The sequence below is a fragment of the Hypanus sabinus genome, chromosome 8 (genome assembly GCF_030144855.1).
Source record: "Hypanus sabinus isolate sHypSab1 chromosome 8, sHypSab1.hap1, whole genome shotgun sequence".
Taxonomy (NCBI): Eukaryota; Metazoa; Chordata; class Chondrichthyes; order Myliobatiformes; family Dasyatidae; genus Hypanus; species Hypanus sabinus.
Genome location: NC_082713.1, coordinates 140,982,788 through 140,999,666, shown reverse-complemented (window position 1 = coordinate 140,999,666; position 16,879 = coordinate 140,982,788). Strand labels below are relative to the sequence as shown.

The window sequence follows — 16,879 nt, the reverse complement described above, 5'->3', positions numbered from 1 at the left end:
TTTAATATGACTTGCACCCGTATAATTTTGAGCTTACGGTATATTTTTGATTGCCACTGAATGATGAAATTCTTGCAACATATCCAATGTTAGTTTAGAAAATTAATCTGTAGCCTGTTCACATATGTCAGATTGGCTTTGACACAGAGTAGACAATGCCTGTTTAGTCTACTGTCTCCTGGGGCATTGCCTGCAGAGCTCGTTGGAACATAGAGCTCAAGATCAGTGTATTACTGAGCTCAGAATAAGATTGTAAATGTCAATTCATGAAATTATGGGCAGTCCATATTCTTAGCAGTCAACAGTAGAAACTATCCCATAATGGGAACTATCTATCTTAATCAAATTGATGATAAGGATTAGAGGAGCAAATATTGAGTGATGAAGTTAGACAGCATGGGAAGAGGCACTTTAGCCCAACTGGACCATGCTGATCAAGATACCCATCAAGCTAGTTCTAGATGCCAGCACTTGGACCAGAACATTCCAAAATATTCCCTATTCTGTTTAACCGAATTTCAAAAGTAGTTGTTATATCTGCTTCAAACACTTCCTACGGCAGCTCATGCAACATATAGACCATAATGTTAAAATATAGAAGCAGCATTAGGCCATTTAGCCCATTGAGTCTGCTTTGCCATTTGATCATGAATGATCCAATTTCCCTCTCAGCCCCAAACTCCTGCTTCCCCGCCCCCCATATCCCTTCATGCCTTGACCAATCAAGAATCTATTAACTTCTGTCTTAAATATATATATAAACTTGGCCACCACAGCTGCCTATGCCACCAAATTCCACAGATTCACCAGTCCCTGGCTAGAGAAATTCCTTCTCATCTCTGTTCTAAAATGATGCCCCCTATTCTGAGGCTGTATCTTTGTCTTTAGACACCTCAAAACTGCCCAAACCTGCCCACAGTACTCCAACTGAGGCCTCACCAGTGCTTTATAAAGTCTCAATCCTTGTAGTCCTCTTGAAATGAACGCTAACATCATATTTGCCTTCCTCATCATAGACTCTACCTGCAAGTTAAAGTTTACTGAATCCTGCGCAAAGACTCCCAAGTGCCTTTGCCCCTCATTTTTTTGTACTTTCTCTCCATTTAGAAAATAGCGTAGCCTTTTATTCCTTCTACTTATCCACTTATCTCCACTTATCTTTGTATCATCTGCAAACTTTGCAACAGAGCCATCAATTCCATTATCCAAATTATTGACATATACCATAAAAAGAATCAGTCCCAACATAGATTCCTGTGGAACCCCACTAGTCACTGGCAGCCAATCAGAAAAGGCTCCCTTTATTCCCACTCTTTGCCTCCTGCCAATCAGCCACTACTTTATCCATGCTAGAATCTTTCCTGTAATACCAGGGGCTCGTAGCTTGTTAAGCAGCCTCATGCGTGGCACCTTGTCAAAGGCCTTTTGAAAATCCAAGTACATGATGTCAACCGTTTCTCCTTTGTCTATTCTGCTTGTTAATTCTTCAAAGAATTCCAACAGGCAAGATTTTCCCTTGAGGAAACCATGCTGTCTATGACCTATTTTATCATGTGCCACCAGGTACCCTGAGACCTCATCCTTGATAATTGCCAACCACAGAGGTCAGACTAACTGGCCTATACTTTCCATTCTTCTGCCTCATGACTCTTGAAATATCATTTGCAATTTTCCACTCTTCCAGAATTTATTGATTCTTGAAAGATCATTACTAATGCCTCCACGATCTCTTCAGCTACCTCTTTCAGAACCCTGATGTGTACACCATCTGGTCCAGGTGACTTACCTACCTTCAGACCTTTCAGTTTCCCAAGAAACTTATCTCTAGTTATGGTAACTTCTACACACATTATGACCTTTGACACCTGGAACTTCCACCATACTGTTAGTGTCTTCCACAGGGAAGATTGATCCAAAATACTTATTTAGTTCATCCATCATTTCCTTGTCCCCTATTACTACATTTCTTGCGTTATTTTCCAGCAGTCTGATGTCTACTCCTGCCTCTCTTTTACACTTTATGTACCTGAACAGATACGTACCACCACTGTGTAAAATAGTTTTCTATCAAGTTCTTTTTAAATCTTTCCCCTCTCACCTTAAACCTATGCCCTCTAGTTCTTGAATTTCCTGAACTGGGAACTAGACTGAAAAAAATCACTTTATTACAAAAGAGGCTGTTGTTCTGAGAATTGGGATTTACACTGTACTTAACAAGACTTGCAACCTTTGTGCATGTCTCTCACTGACGTGTGGAACTTGCTTTGGCTGTTACTGTATACCAGTCAGGTTATTCTATTCACCCTCTACAAGAGAGAGCATTTAATCTCCAATGATCTTACGTGCATCATTTGCAAACTTCCCTCACCGCTGATTGAAGGACAAACATTCAGAAGTTCAAATACTGCCTGACATGTATTGAAAAAAAACATTTGGCATGTGCACAAGGCAATAATTCAAACAGTAGGTTCTGCTGACATGGAACATTCAATTTATGGAAACTTGTAATGGAACCTTGCAAAAATGCCAACTATCAATAATCTGTCACATTACTTCAACCATACAATACACACTGTCTCAAATCGACTAATTGTATTTCAGAGGAGCATGTTCATGGTCTCTGGAATCAGAAAATGATATCCACAGAGCCTCGGATATTCCCCTCTATGTTTATCATTATGACCTTTGATCATTTGTGATCAAACTTCATCTAGCCTAAATTTGATTTAATTTTTTGGCAGTGAGAGCATTAACCATTTTTGTTGGAAAAACTCATATATATCTCCAGTGTTCTCCAAGAGAACGCTAATGCAGGGGCCTGTCCCAAAATGTCGACCTCCTTGTTTTGCCTCCGCAGACGCTGCTTGACCTGCTGAGTTCTGTTTTGCTCCAGATTCCAGCACCTGTCATCTCTTTTTCTGTTTTTTTTTTGCTTATTAATATACTGTGTCATTTTTAAATGCATCCTCCCTCGCCAAGATTTAAATTATTTAGCATTCTTCCCCCTTTATTTCTGCAAAGAGCACAGTTGAACAATGCAAGTGAGGCTGATCGGTCAAGGTGTGATTAATCTCACCGTTCTTCATAATGCAGAAAGGTGGGACTGCTCCCTTACATTTATCTATCTGATCTTAAAAGCAGCCTCTCAAGAGTAGCTTTATTTTTTTAATGCCTCAGGAGCGTCCTAAAGATTTATTCATTGCTCCACCTTATGCACACTGAACCATGGCAACAACTTTTGTGGTTATATTGTCAACCTCCATCTGTATACTGGCAACACCCAGTTACACCTTTTGCCACCTCCCATTCTTCCATTCTTCCTCGAACAATCAGATCTGGACTTGTTCTAATTTTATCTGCCTATCCTGGGGGCAGAGGCCTGCCTGTGTGTTTGGGGGGGGGGGGGAATAAGAGGCTTGTTTCGCTGTCGTTGTCTTGTTTTGTTGTTGCTACTGTTGCTGAACACTGTCGGCATGCTATGCTGATGCTAGAATACGTGCCAACACTGGCAGCCTGCCCCCAGCACATCCTTGGGTGTTTTGGTTGTTTACACAAATTATGCATTTCACTGTATGCTTTGATGTACTTGTGTTAAATAAATCTGAATCTAATCATAGAATAAATGCCAAAAGTTTAGGTTATTAAATAGAATCTGTTTCTTGAGCACAGAGCAGAGGCCCCCCTTTAGTTGCTGTTTTGGACTGCATGAGTAGTCTGCCAGCCACACCTTGTGGAAGTCTGAACTGACACTACCCCCAATCTTCAACACACAAATGACCCACTTCTTCAGCCAGGCCCACATTTCAGCTTATTTTCTGCCAAAGTCCTCATGATTGTAGCCTCAGCTTTGTGTAGAATCATGGTGATATGGTACGAAAACGGTCCATTGATTGTCTTGAGTCCTTGCCAACCATAAGCTGAAATTTAATTCTGCCCAGTCTCCTATCACTCCCTTGAGGATCAATCATGGGCCTACCTTGAGGGACAACTTACAATGGCTAATTAAACTACCAACCCCACAGCTTTGGAATGTGGAGGGAAACTGGAAAACTCAAAGGAAAGCTATTAGATCAAAAGGAGAACATGTGAACACACATGGACAGATGTTGGGATCGAGCACACAGTACTGGAGCTGCAAGGTGCCAACTGTACCAGATGCAAACAAGAGAAAATCTGCAGATGCTGGAGATCCAAGCAACACACAACGGGCTGGAGTATCTCAGCCCGAAACATCGACTGTACTCTTTTCCATAGATGCTGCCTGGCCTGCTGAGTTCCTCCAGCATTTTGTGTGTATTAACTGTATTAACTGTTCCACTGGGCCATCCGGTGTTACTTTGATATTATCCAATTGCTCTTTCATAAAAAGCTTTGTTGCTGTAGTCAAACCACAGGCATTTAGGCTTTTCTGTCATTCTTCCCTCTTTGGGAGCCTTTGCTGGCTTCCAGTTAATCATATGAAAATAACTCATCATTGTGTTCAAGTTACTTTATAGTTATTTATGATTTTTTGGGAACCATTGGCAGTCATGATTAGAGCAGATCCAAATATTAGGGGGGGTGAAGGGAGGTGGAAAGGAGCATAAGTTGATGCTATATGCTGCCGATATTTTATTACTGATTAGTGACCCTCCTAATTCCTTACCCCACTAATGAAAACAATTCTATTATATTCTGAAGTGTCTGGTTATAAAATCAACTTCAGTAAATCTGATGTTATGCCAATGTCAAACTTGTGTTATTCAAATTCAGTATCTCAGTTTAATTTCAGATGGGTGCCAGTTGGAATGAAGTATCTGGGGGTGAAACTCAGTCAGAACTTGGATGAAATAATTACTTTAAATTATGATCCATTATTGAGTAGGATAAGAAATAATCTGGATAAGTGGGGGGCACTGAGACTGTCACTCTGGGGTAAAGTCAATGTAGTTAAAATGGTCATAGCACCTCAGTCTAACTATCTTTCTATGATGTTTCCTTTAAATATTTCAGATTTGATCTACAAGCAATACAACAAAATTATTAGTGACTTTCTATGGGATAAGAAGAAGCCCAGAATTAAAATGAGTAAGATGTGTATGTCCAGGGACATGGGTGGGCTCAGTCTACCAGACGTCAGGGCATATAAATTATCCTTTGAAATGAAGTTAGCTAAGCATTGGGACAGGGCGATGTTGATTTAGATTGGGTAGTTATAGAACGGAGCTTGGCTGCACCACATTCTCCCCTTAACATTCTCTCACAACATGTGGAAAAGAAGACTAATCTAAATCCTATACTATTTCACTCAAGGAGTGTGTGGAGTACAATTCATAAAGCTTATAAAATGTCACACTTAAATCAGTTATACTCCTCGCTCTGGAATAACCCTGCGATATGCATTGGGAAAAGAATGGTGTACTGGAAAGAATGGAAGATTAAAGGCGTAAATACAGTAGGTGGTCTCTATGAGAATGGGATTTTTATGTCATATGTGGACGCAGAGGAAATATAGCTTTGTAGATAAAGGGAATTTCTGGAAGTATTTACAAATAAGACATTGTGTTAGTAGCATATTCAAGAATGGTGGCCCACAAAGTAACCCTTTAGCTGAATACAGTACATTATCACAGGAAATTCATAAAGCATCAGTGTTTTATAAAATGTTCAAGCACTCTGTGGGTGAACCGTGTAACAAACTCAAAGCAGTATGGCAGAAGGATCTTGGAAGTGATATTGAAGATAATGAGTGGTCAAATATTTTATCAAATGTGGGTAGACATATTAGGGAAGTGTGAGAGAAATTTATTCAGTATAAGATAGTACACATATTATTGGACACCAACTAGACTCTACAAAATGGGGATTGCTGATAATCATTTATGCTGGAAATGTAAAAATGAGGTGGGCACATATTTTCACATGATTTGGGAGTGTTCCATGGTTCGTCCATTTTGGTGTAAAGTTCTTGATTTGTTGGGGAATTGGTTGGGTCCTACACTGCCCTTGTGCCCATGGCTTTGTCTCCTGGGTGAAAGGACAATGATACCTAATGTAAACAATGACAAATTTACTATTTTAAAGCTGGGTCTCATCACAGCTGCAAGAATTATATTGCAAAACTGGAGAAAAACCAGATGTCCCACTGTGAAGGAATGGACTGAGGAAATGGTTAAGATTTCATCATATGAACACATGTTGGGAAGAATTAACAGTGAGGGAGAAGTGCAAGATGCGTGGGATCAATTTTGGTTGTATGTTAATTTAAACTTAAATTAGAAGTTTTTTTTCTGTTTCTTAGTTTTATATGGTTTCCTGTCATGGGATGGCTGTATAAATATGCTGTACTGTGTCTGCTCTATGATATGCTGTGCTGCTTTGTAAAATAAGAATAAATAATAATAAAAATTTGAATTACAAAAAAAATTATAACAGCGTTGTGAAGGACCCCTCGCACCCCTCACACAAACTCTTCTCCCTCCTGCCAACTGGCAAAAGAAATCGGGCTCTCACGACCAGACTGTGCAACAGTTTCTTCCCCCAAGCCATCAGCCTCCTCAATACTCGGAGTCTAGACTGACATAGTCCTCTACTGTGCCTATTGTCTTGTTTATTAATTATTGTACTGTGGCGACCCACTTCCTAGCGCACTCGAACCGGCTCACAAAGCAGCGCGCGGCGGCATTGAGGCCGGTCCCAAAGAGGGCGCCAAGCCTGCTTCACAAGCAAGGGGAAAAGCCCACGCGCGGGACGGGACTGTGAATACGCGCCCCCTACAGCATTCCTGCCCGGAGAGGGCAGGATCAGGAAGGCTTTAAAGCGAGGCCGTGAAGTTTGAATAAATCTCTTTTGTAACTGCAGCTCACCGACTCTGTGTCGTTATTTCAGCGCTATGTGTAGTACACCGCTACAATTGGTGAGCCCGACAGCCCAAACGATATTTAGACCAGAGTTGAGCGACACTGCATCTGTTCATGCAGTTTCGTTAAAACTGCCAAGCTTCTGGACGCTGCGACCTCACCTATGGTTCCAGCAAGCAGAAGCCCAATTCCACATTCGACAGATATCCTCGGATGCCACATTTTACTACTACCTGGTGAGCTCCCTCGACCAGGAGACAGCTGCCGGGGTTGAGGAGTTCATACAATCGCCCCCAGCGGACGGCAAATACACAGAATGCAAAGCCCTGCTCATAAGGACTTTCCGACTCTCACAGCGCGAGCAAGCTGCCCGCTTACTGCACCTGGATGGTTTGGGAGACAGGCCGTCGTCAGTGTTAATGAACGAGATGCTGGCCCTGGCCGGAGGACACAAGCCCTGCCTCATGTTTGAGCAGGCATTCCTGGAGCAGCTGCCCGAGGACATACGCCTGCTGCTGTCCGACGCGGATTTCAGCGACCCTCGGAAAGTGGCGGACTTGCTGTGGAATGCCAAGAAGGAGAGTGGGGCATTCGTCGCACAGATCACCAGGCCACGCTCCCAGCAGCAGACCAGACCAGGCCCGGCAGCAGAGCCCACTAACCCCAGAGGCAGGGGTGAGGAGACCAACGAACAATGGTGCTTCTACCAGCAGCGGTGGGGCACAGAAGCCCGCCGCTGTAGCCCACCATGCAAGTTCCCGGGAAATGCCAGGGCCAGCTGTCGTTGATGGCAAAGACGGCTGGCCATTGGGATAACCTCCTGTACATCTGGGACAAGCAGTTGGGACGTTGCTTTTTGGTCGACATTGGAGCCGAGATCAGCGTCTTACCTCCGACGAGTTACGACACCCGCAACAGAGAACCGGGTCGCACCCTGAGGGCCGTGAACGGCAGCACAGTAAGGACCTACGGCACCCGTACGGTGCGGCTACAGTTCGGCTCCAGCCGGTTCACGTGGGACTTCACACTGGCCGCCGTAGCCCAACTGCTCCTGGGAGCGGATTCTTTGCGAGCTCACAGCCTACTGGTCAACCTGCCCAGGAAGAGACTGGTCCACACCGAGACCTTTCAAACGTTCTCCTTGGGTGAAGCCCAGTTGCCAGCCCCTCACCTCGGCTCCATCACGCTGTCCGACAACGACTTCACCAGGGTCCTGGCGGATTTCCCATCGGTTCTGGCACCGCAGTTCACGGCAGCCATGCCCCGACACGGCGTACAGCACCACATCCCGACACAAGGACCACCCCTCCACGCCCGTGCTTGAAGGCTTCCCCCGGCCAAGCTCTGGCTGGCGAAGGAGGTTCAAGAAGATGGAGGAATTGGGGATCATACGGCGGTCCGACAGCCCACGGGCCTCCCCCTTGCACATGGTGCCCAAAGCAACAGGGGGCTGGAGGCCATGCGGCGACTACCGCAAGCTGAACGAGGCTACAACACCGGACCGCTACCCTGTGCCGCACATTCAGGACTTTGCAGCAAACCTGCACGGCGCACGGATCTTCTCCAAGGCAGACCTCGTCCGGGGATACCATCAAATCCCGATGCATCCTGACGACGTCCCCAAAACGGCACTCATCACCCCTTTCGGCCTTTTCGAGTTCCTCCGCATGCTGTTCGGCCTAAAGAATGCCGCACAGACATTTCAGTGGTTAATGGACATGGTGGGACGTGACCTGGACTTTGCTTTCATCTATTTGGACGACATCCTCATAGCCAGCAGCAGTCATCAGGAGCATCTGTCCCATCTCCGTCAACTCTACGCCCGACTGAGTGAATACGGCCTGACAATCAACCCGGCCAAATGCCAGTTCGGGCTCGACACCATCGACTTCCTGGGCCACAGGATTACTAAAGACGGGGCAACCCCTCTGCCCGCCATTTCCCTCGACCTAACATAATCAAAGGCCTTCAGGAATTCGTGGGTATGGTAAATTTCTACCACCACTTCCTCCCTTCAGCTGCCCGAATCATGCGCTCCCTGTTCGCCCTGATATCGGGTAAGGGCAAGGACACTACCTGGGACGAGGAGTCCGCCGCCGCTTTCATTAAAACCAAAAAAGCCTTGGCAAACGCCACGATGCTAGTGCACCCCAGAACAGACATCCCTACCGCCCTCACAGTGGACGCATCCAATACGGCAGTCGGTGGAGTGCTGGAACAACTCATCGAGGGGCTCTGGCAACCCCCGGCGTTTTTCAGCAAAAACCTGCGACCACCCGAGCTCAAATACAGTGCTTTCAACCGGGAACTGTTGGCTCTACACCTGGCAATCTGGCATTTCAGGTACTTCTTAGAAGGTCGGCCCTTCACCGCATTCACGGACCACAAGCCGCTTACCTTTGCGTTCACGAAAGCATCCGACCCCTGGTCGTCCTGCCAGCAGCGACATCTGTCCTACATCTCTGAATACACGACGGATGTCCGGCATGTCTCCGGAAAGGACAATGTCGTGGCGGACCCTCTCCAGGCCTAACATCCAAGCCCTGTCCCAGGGGGTAGACTATGAAGCGCTGGCGGAGGCGCAGCAGGCAGACGAGGAGATCCCTAGTTACAGGACTGCAGTCTCCGGTCTGTAGCTCCAGGACCTCCCCGTAGGCCCAGGTGAGAGGACCCTACTCTGTGACGTCACCACCGGCCAACCCTGTCCCGTCGTGCCGGCAGCCTGGCAGCGGCGCGTTTTCGACTCCATTCACAACTTAGTGCACCCCTCCATCAGGACAACCATCCGGATGGTAGCCAACAGGTTCGTTTGGCACGGACTCCGCAAGCAGGTCAGTGAATGGGCCAAAACGTGCATGCACTGCCAGACGGCCAAGGTGCAGCGGCACACCAAAGCTCTGCCACAGCAGTTCCACCCCACCCGCCGGCGTTTCGACCACATTCATGTGGATATCGTGGGCCCCCTGCCAGTGTCACACGGAGCACGGCACCTCCTGACTATCGTGGACCGGTTCACAAGATAGCCAGAGGTGATCCCGCTCACCGACACCACCTCTGAATCTTGCGCCTGGGCACTGATCACCACCTGGGTGTCCCGCTTTGATGTACCGGCCCACATTACCTCCGACAGAGGTGCCCAGTTCACCTCTAGCCTGTGATCAGCTGTGGCCAGCCTTTTGGGGACACAGCTGCACCACACAACTGCCTACCACCCACAGTCGAACGGAGCGTTTCCACCGTCACCTGAAGTCGGCTCTCATGGCCCGCCTGCGAGGAGCTAACTGGGTGGATGAGCTTCCCTGGGTCCTACTCAGCATCTGCACAGCACCCAAAGAGGATCTGCACACCTCGTCGGCTGAGTTGGTGTACGGTGCACCCCTGGTCATCCCAGGAGAGTTCATTTCAGCCCCAAGGGGGCAAGAGGAAGAACCCGCAGCAGTCCTGGGCAGACTATGCGAGAGGCTCGGTAACCTGGCCCCCCATACCCACTTCACAGCATGGGCAGAACCCGACCTGCGTACCCAAAGACCTACAGAACTGTAAGTTCATTTTTGTATGACGGGGTGGACATCGGGCACCGCTACAGTGGCCCTACGAGGGGCCATTTACAGTGATCAGAAACAATGGGTCCACATTCGTGCTGGAAATTGGGGGGAAAGAGGAGGTTTTCATGGTGGACTGACTCAAAACGGCCCATGGCACAGCTGGTCGAGATTCTGGCACCGCAGCGCAGAGGCAGTCCTCCCAAACAGTCCAATCCAGACTGTGGACATTGGGGGGTGTATCGCCAGTTCTGGTGGGGGGTGGTGACCCACTTCCCAGCGCACTCGAACCTGCTCACAAAGCGGTGCGCGCCGGCATTGAGGCCAGTCCCAAAGAGGGCGCCAAGCCTGCTTCACTGGCAAGGGGAAAAGCCCACGCGTGGGACGGGACTGTGAATACGTGCCCCCCTACAGCATTCCCGCCTGGGGAGGGCAGGATCAGGAAGGCTTTAAAGCAAGGCCATGAAGTTTGAATAAATCTCTTTTGTAACTGCAGCTCACCGACTCCATGTCGTTATTGCAGCGCTGCATGTAGCACACCGCTACAGTACTGCCCTGCACTGTTTTGTGCACTTTATGTAGTCCTGTGCAGGTCTGTAGTCTAGTGCAGTTTTTATGTTGTTTTACATAGTCTAGTGTAGCCTTGTTCTGTCTCACATAGTCTAGTATAGTTTTGTGTTGTTTCATGTAGCACCGGGGTCCTGGAAGAATGTTGTTTTGTTTTTACTGTGTACTGTACTAGCAGTTTATGGTTGAAATGACAATAAATGCAACTTGACCTTGTACTTGAACTTGAAAATCCTTCCCTTTCTGTAAAAAATTCCTCTCCTCTTTTTAGGGCCTTCTTTGTAAACCTCACCAATCCCATCACCTTCTACCCCGCAACTTCTTATAACAGTTTCTACTCTACCATTATAAGGCTATTAAATGATTCTCTAGTGCAGTAAGATGCACTCTTGACCTCACAATCCACCTCATTATGTTCTTGCACCTTGTTGTTTGCCTGCACTGCACTTTCTCTCCATCTGTAACACTTTATTCTGCATTGTTATTGTTTTACTTTGTTCTACCTCAGTCTACTAAGGAATGATTTGATCTGTATGAACAGTATGCAGGATGAACTTATTACTGTATCTTGGTAAATGTCGCAATAAATAGCCAATTCCAAAAACAAAATCCAATTCCAACTGTGTTTATAGCATCCAACTTAGATCCGTGAAGATACTGTTGGATTTCCCAATCAAGTGATTGTCTGTCAATATCATTAAGCTGCTAGAAGTCACCAAACACACTGCAGATGAGGTCAAACTCTGTAAGTAGTTGCTGCCTTCTCCCTCTTCTGTCAAGTGATTGTGTCAGATGCCTGGTGTTTCACTCACCTGATTTCTACCAGAGAAGCATCTGCTCTTGAACCCTAAATGTCGTGGCATGTCTTGGGTCAGTGAGAAGGAAATGGAAGCTCTAGCTGAAATTTGTTCCTCTCTATCCCTGAATGCTGAAGCCAATATTGTGAGTTGAGCTGACTCAACTAAAACTGTTAAACCTGGCATTTTCTGGTACATACACATGGCGTCTCAAAGTTGAATAAAAGTTTATAACATCACTTATTGCTGTGATGTACGGTAGAAGAAAATTATCATGTTGCTTATAGGATTCTTGTGTTGTAATATACTGTAAATTGTTCTTGTGTTATATAGTATTTCTGTTGTAATATACAGTAAATCCTATGTAGAACATACAGTACAGAAACAGGACATTTGCTCTACATAGCTTCTCTCACCTAACTTCACCCATCAGCATATTCTTCTATACTTTTATCATGTAGCTAGTTGTTTATTTTTAATGCCATTTTTAGTTCTTTTCAATGCATTAGAAAGTTCCATATTGTATCCACTCTCTAGATAACATTTCTCCTAAATTTGCTTTTCGATTTATCATCAACAACCTTATTTTCACGGTGCTCAAGTTCTGGATTCTCTCACATACTTCATAATTTTGAAGACTTCCATTAGGTTTGCATTAGGATTCTCTTTGCAAAGGATTTCATTTGAAAACATGATCTTAAATCTTTATTGGGCAGGAAAAATCATCGCAGAAACTACCCAACCAGCAAACTGCTTTTTCCAAAAGCTCCTTTCTGGAAAGTCGTATAGTGCTATTAAAACAAAAAAAAAACTTCATGCCATCTTAAAAGTTGCCTCCCCAGGCAGTTAATCTGTTCAACCATTCCAGATAGCCCCCCCCCAACTCTCCTACCTCTATTACCCCAGTCTCTGCACTGCACTGTAAACACTTCAAGCCACCTTTTATAATGCTATTTACATTGTAAATAATGCTGGTATGTAAGTATTCTGCACATTTTATTCCATATCTGTACTTCAAAATATCTTTCATATAATCCTTTCTTTTTAGAATTGTTGAATGTTTTTGTCTTTTTGCACGAAGCGCTGACACACCAAAGCACATTTCTAATACCATGTAAATATATATGGCAAATAAAGTTATTCCTGAAATTTCCCCTATTCTAAAAGTTATTCAAGGACTGAAGTGAACAGAATGTATAGGTCATTGTGCAGGATGATTACAAGGTATAAATGGTCTATATGCTAAAGACGCAAGTAAAAAGAAGTCAGTAGATGAGCACTGAATGTACCTTATCTGTAAATTAATTAATTATGAGTACAGGAAGATGAAAGAGTAAGTGAAAATGATAGCCTCCTCTGAGCTAGCCCAGGGCAAGAAGCTGTTGTGTTCAGAGAAACAAAAGGAATGCAGAGAGAATCAACCGACTGTATCAGAGCTATTACTTTCAATCATTACTTAGAGGGTGATTTGTAAATATTACCTTTCATAGAACAAAGATTTTCCCTCCCTCACAACCGTTAGATTGTTAATTGCCTTGACATCCAGTGAGGAGGTCTATCATTGGACTCTACTGACATAAATGTTGTTTAAAATCTCACAGACTGCTTATTTTGAAGGCTGAGAGCTCAGAGCTGCAGCAGGCCTGAAAGAATGTAGCAGGGTGGTGGTTAAATTATAGAAGTGTTTGGGAAAGCAAAGAGAGAAATAATGAAAGATAAAAACTGGTGAATTTCCTTAATGAAAATATCAAAATCAATGGACAATTAGGAACTAAACATGAAGGACGACAGTGAAATTCTTAATGAATATTTTGATGCCATGTTCACAGGAGGTGATGAGAATGAAAACCCAGTTCACTGACTTACATCATGAAATTTGTTGTTTCGTGGCAGCTGTACAGAGCACTACATAAAATATACTCTACATTACAATGAGAAATATATATAGAAAAAATTAAATTAAGTAGTGCAAAAAGAGAGCATAAATAGTACGTAGTGTTCGTGGGTTCATTGTCTGTTTAGAAATCTGATGACAAAGGGGAAGAAACTGTTCTTAAAGTGTTGAGTGCTTGTCTTTGGGCTTCGCTCTAATGGTAGTAATAAGAAGAGGGCATGACCTGGCAGGTGGGGGTCCTTAATGATGGATACTGCCTTTCTGAAGCATCCTTCCTTGAAGATGCCCTGGATACTGCGGAGGCCAGTGGCCATGATGGAGCTGACTGAGCTTCAATCCAATTCAGCAACAACATCCACCCCCCCCCCCCCCAATACCAGAAGGTGATGCAGCCAGTTAGAATGCTCTCCACCGTCATTATAAATTGTCACATGATCTGCTGAGGTTAAATCAAGGGTTGCTGGGCGACACAGCTAAAGGCCTGTTCCACACTGTATATCAATTTAAAAAATAGATTTTCATTAGAAAAGCCATGAGGTAATGCGTTTACAGAATGAAAGGGAATGCACACTAAATAGACGGATACTGTGAGAAATGGAGGAACTGAAGAGTCTTGTGGAGCACGTTCACAGATTTTTAAAGGGAAGTAGTTAAGCTGGAACTGTATACAACACTAGATAGTGCAGAATCTATTTAGTGCGTATGGATCTGGCCACTGCATAATGGAAGATCTGACAGGTTTGGAGATGTACAAAGAAGATTTCATACATTGCAAGAGCTGGAATAGCTTGGCCATGAGGAAATGTTGGCTACACTAGGGTTGCTTCCTCCGAATAGAAGAGGCTAGGAGGGGAGGGAAACTTACCTTGAGGTGCATAAAATTATGAAGGGGCCTGGAGTAAATAGAATTTTTGCTCAGCAGCTGGGGGCCATTGGAAAATAGTAATTTAAGAAAGTAATTGGTATTGGGATAAGAAAGTTGATGAAGAAAAATATTTCATTCTGAGGAGGGTAGAGGTGGTCTGGGACGAAAGGGTGGTAGATGTCAAAGCTCTCATCACATTTGAAAAGTGCTGGACACTTCTCTGTGGTACTGGAAGATGTTGTCTGGCTGGAAGGCTCCCGTATGGCAGGCAAAGACCTTCTGAGTTTCTATCATTTCCATAAAATTACGTGTACACTTGACACACAATGCAACAATTTAGAGACAGTGGCAGGTCAAAGGAAGTGGAGCTGAGAGACATCAGTGTGCACTTCGAGCTTACTGTTTGCACACCTATTGCCAGAGACTATCATGGCGATGAGAAATAGGAAGGGTACAAGAATCGATTCTTGCCAGACAGCTTATAAGTAATTGAGGTGGAATTATCAACAGAATGTGGTTTATTTAAGGCAGTAATTCTCAACTAAGAGTAATGTATCAAAAGTCACACCAGCTGATTCAGTTCTGAAGAATACACTCATTCAGTTACTTTGGAAAGAATCACAAGGGTTAACAACTTAACCAGAGAAACTTAATAAATGATGAACATGGAGCACTCTGCCGGGAATGGTGGTTGACACTGACATGACAGGGATATTTAAATGTCTCATAGATAGGCACACAGATTTACGAAACATAGAAAGTTATGGGCTGTGTAGAAAGGAAAGAGTAAGTTTATAAAGATCAGCACAGCATTTTGTGCTGTAATCTGTTATGAAGTGCTGTTTCATGTTCTGTGAACTTATGGGCTACAGCACTTTTAAGGACTCTGGGGCGAAAGGAAGGTTGGAAATGAAGCAGTAGTTTTACAGGTTAGACAGGAAAAGGCTGTGTCCAGAGAAGAGAGTGTTTAGTGAAATGGGGGGAAAGGATTCAGCAGTGCAGGGAAAACGGCATTGAAGGTGTAGGGGGTTGGATCACGTGAACTTAGAGAAGGTGTGAAGAGAAACACGGGATAGACTAAAGGAACATTCAGTTTTGAGAATAGCAAGCAACCAAAGTAACTAATTTCCTGAGTTGAAACAGGCTGAGCAGGTGCTGGTTCTGGTGGCAGGAGAGGGAACAGGACAGTGGCTCCACCAATAGAGGGAAAGATCTTTTACAAATATCAGGACTAAGGGGTCAGAGATACTTAGCATGCAGTGAAGGATTGACAGTTAAATGGGCAAAACTGGGGCAATATCAGAAACCAGGAAGTTGAGTCAGTAGACACAAAGTGTGACAACTTAAATAACAGGACAATGTAAAAGTGACCTGCCATTGTGACACCACTTCCTTAAAGGCCCAAATGTTCTGCAGACAGCTTTACTGCAGAGATCAGTTGGAAAATATTTAGTTGACATGCAACCTTTCTCTAATAGTGGCTTCATTCATCAATAAAATCAAAGTAGGCAGGGTCAGCAACTCTCAGCTGCAGCCTCCCGGAATCAGTCTGGTGAAATTTCACTGGGCTGCCTCCAAAGACTGGCTATTCTCCTCCTTAGGTGTGGAGTTCAAGTTTTACCACTGCTGCAGCAAGGCAGTTGTTCCTGTACTCCAATTTCTTGTGATAAAGTTCAATATACCATTTGAATTTCTAACTGCTTGCTCTACCAGCATGTTTACCTTCTGTAGCCTGTAAATTGTGACAGGCAAATTTCTCTTTAAGCTAAGATTTACTTGTTTCTTACCATTGCAAAGTACTCTGTTATTTTGTTCGTGTGATCTCACGTTTTCCCACATGGTACTCCACTCATGATCTCATTGTGCACTTACTTAATCTATACATATCTCTTTGCCAACACCTTCCATCCTTCTCCAGGGGAGCTCATCCTCCCACATGAAGAAATGTGAAAGCAAGCTCAAAGCTTTCAGCTCCGGAAGTGGTGTTGTGATTGTGTAACCATCCTGTGTGTCAAATCTAAATAGGTATGGATAAACTTTAATCATTGTTATCAGGAAGTACAAAGTCTCAATGATTTGTGCCTTCACAAGGATTAAGGCTATGAGAACCACCCACAAGGAGACGTTTATAATTACAATGCTGGCAGACATCAAAGCAATAATGATAGATCACTATCTCACAGAGAGAACCAAACAGGCAAATTGCCTGAAGTTAATTACTCCATTACAAGTAATCTGTTGAATACCTAATAGTTTAAGATATCTCATTTAAAAGTTCAGAAGACTACCTGGAAGCATCATCTTAGTGCACTGGAGCGCCCCTTTCATGCTGTGTGCCAGAAAACGACATGAGTCATGCACGTTATTCTCCTTTG

At 44.4% G+C, this 16,879-nt stretch overlaps 1 protein-coding gene across 21 annotated transcripts in view; it reads left to right on the top strand.

Moving 5' to 3' along the window:
- The window catches only part of LOC132398497 (ninjurin-2-like), a 304,819-nt gene that overhangs the window by 170,497 nt on the left and 117,443 nt on the right, over positions 1-16,879 (top strand). The window contains exon 6 of one of the 21 annotated variants that reach the window (XR_009513678.1): positions 4,993-6,365. The exons of the other annotated variants lie outside the window; for them this stretch is intronic. The gene's annotated coding sequence lies outside the window, so the exon portion shown is untranslated. Of the gene's footprint in view, positions 1-4,992; positions 6,366-16,879 lie in introns of those variants that run through there. 21 annotated transcript variants of the gene reach the window in all.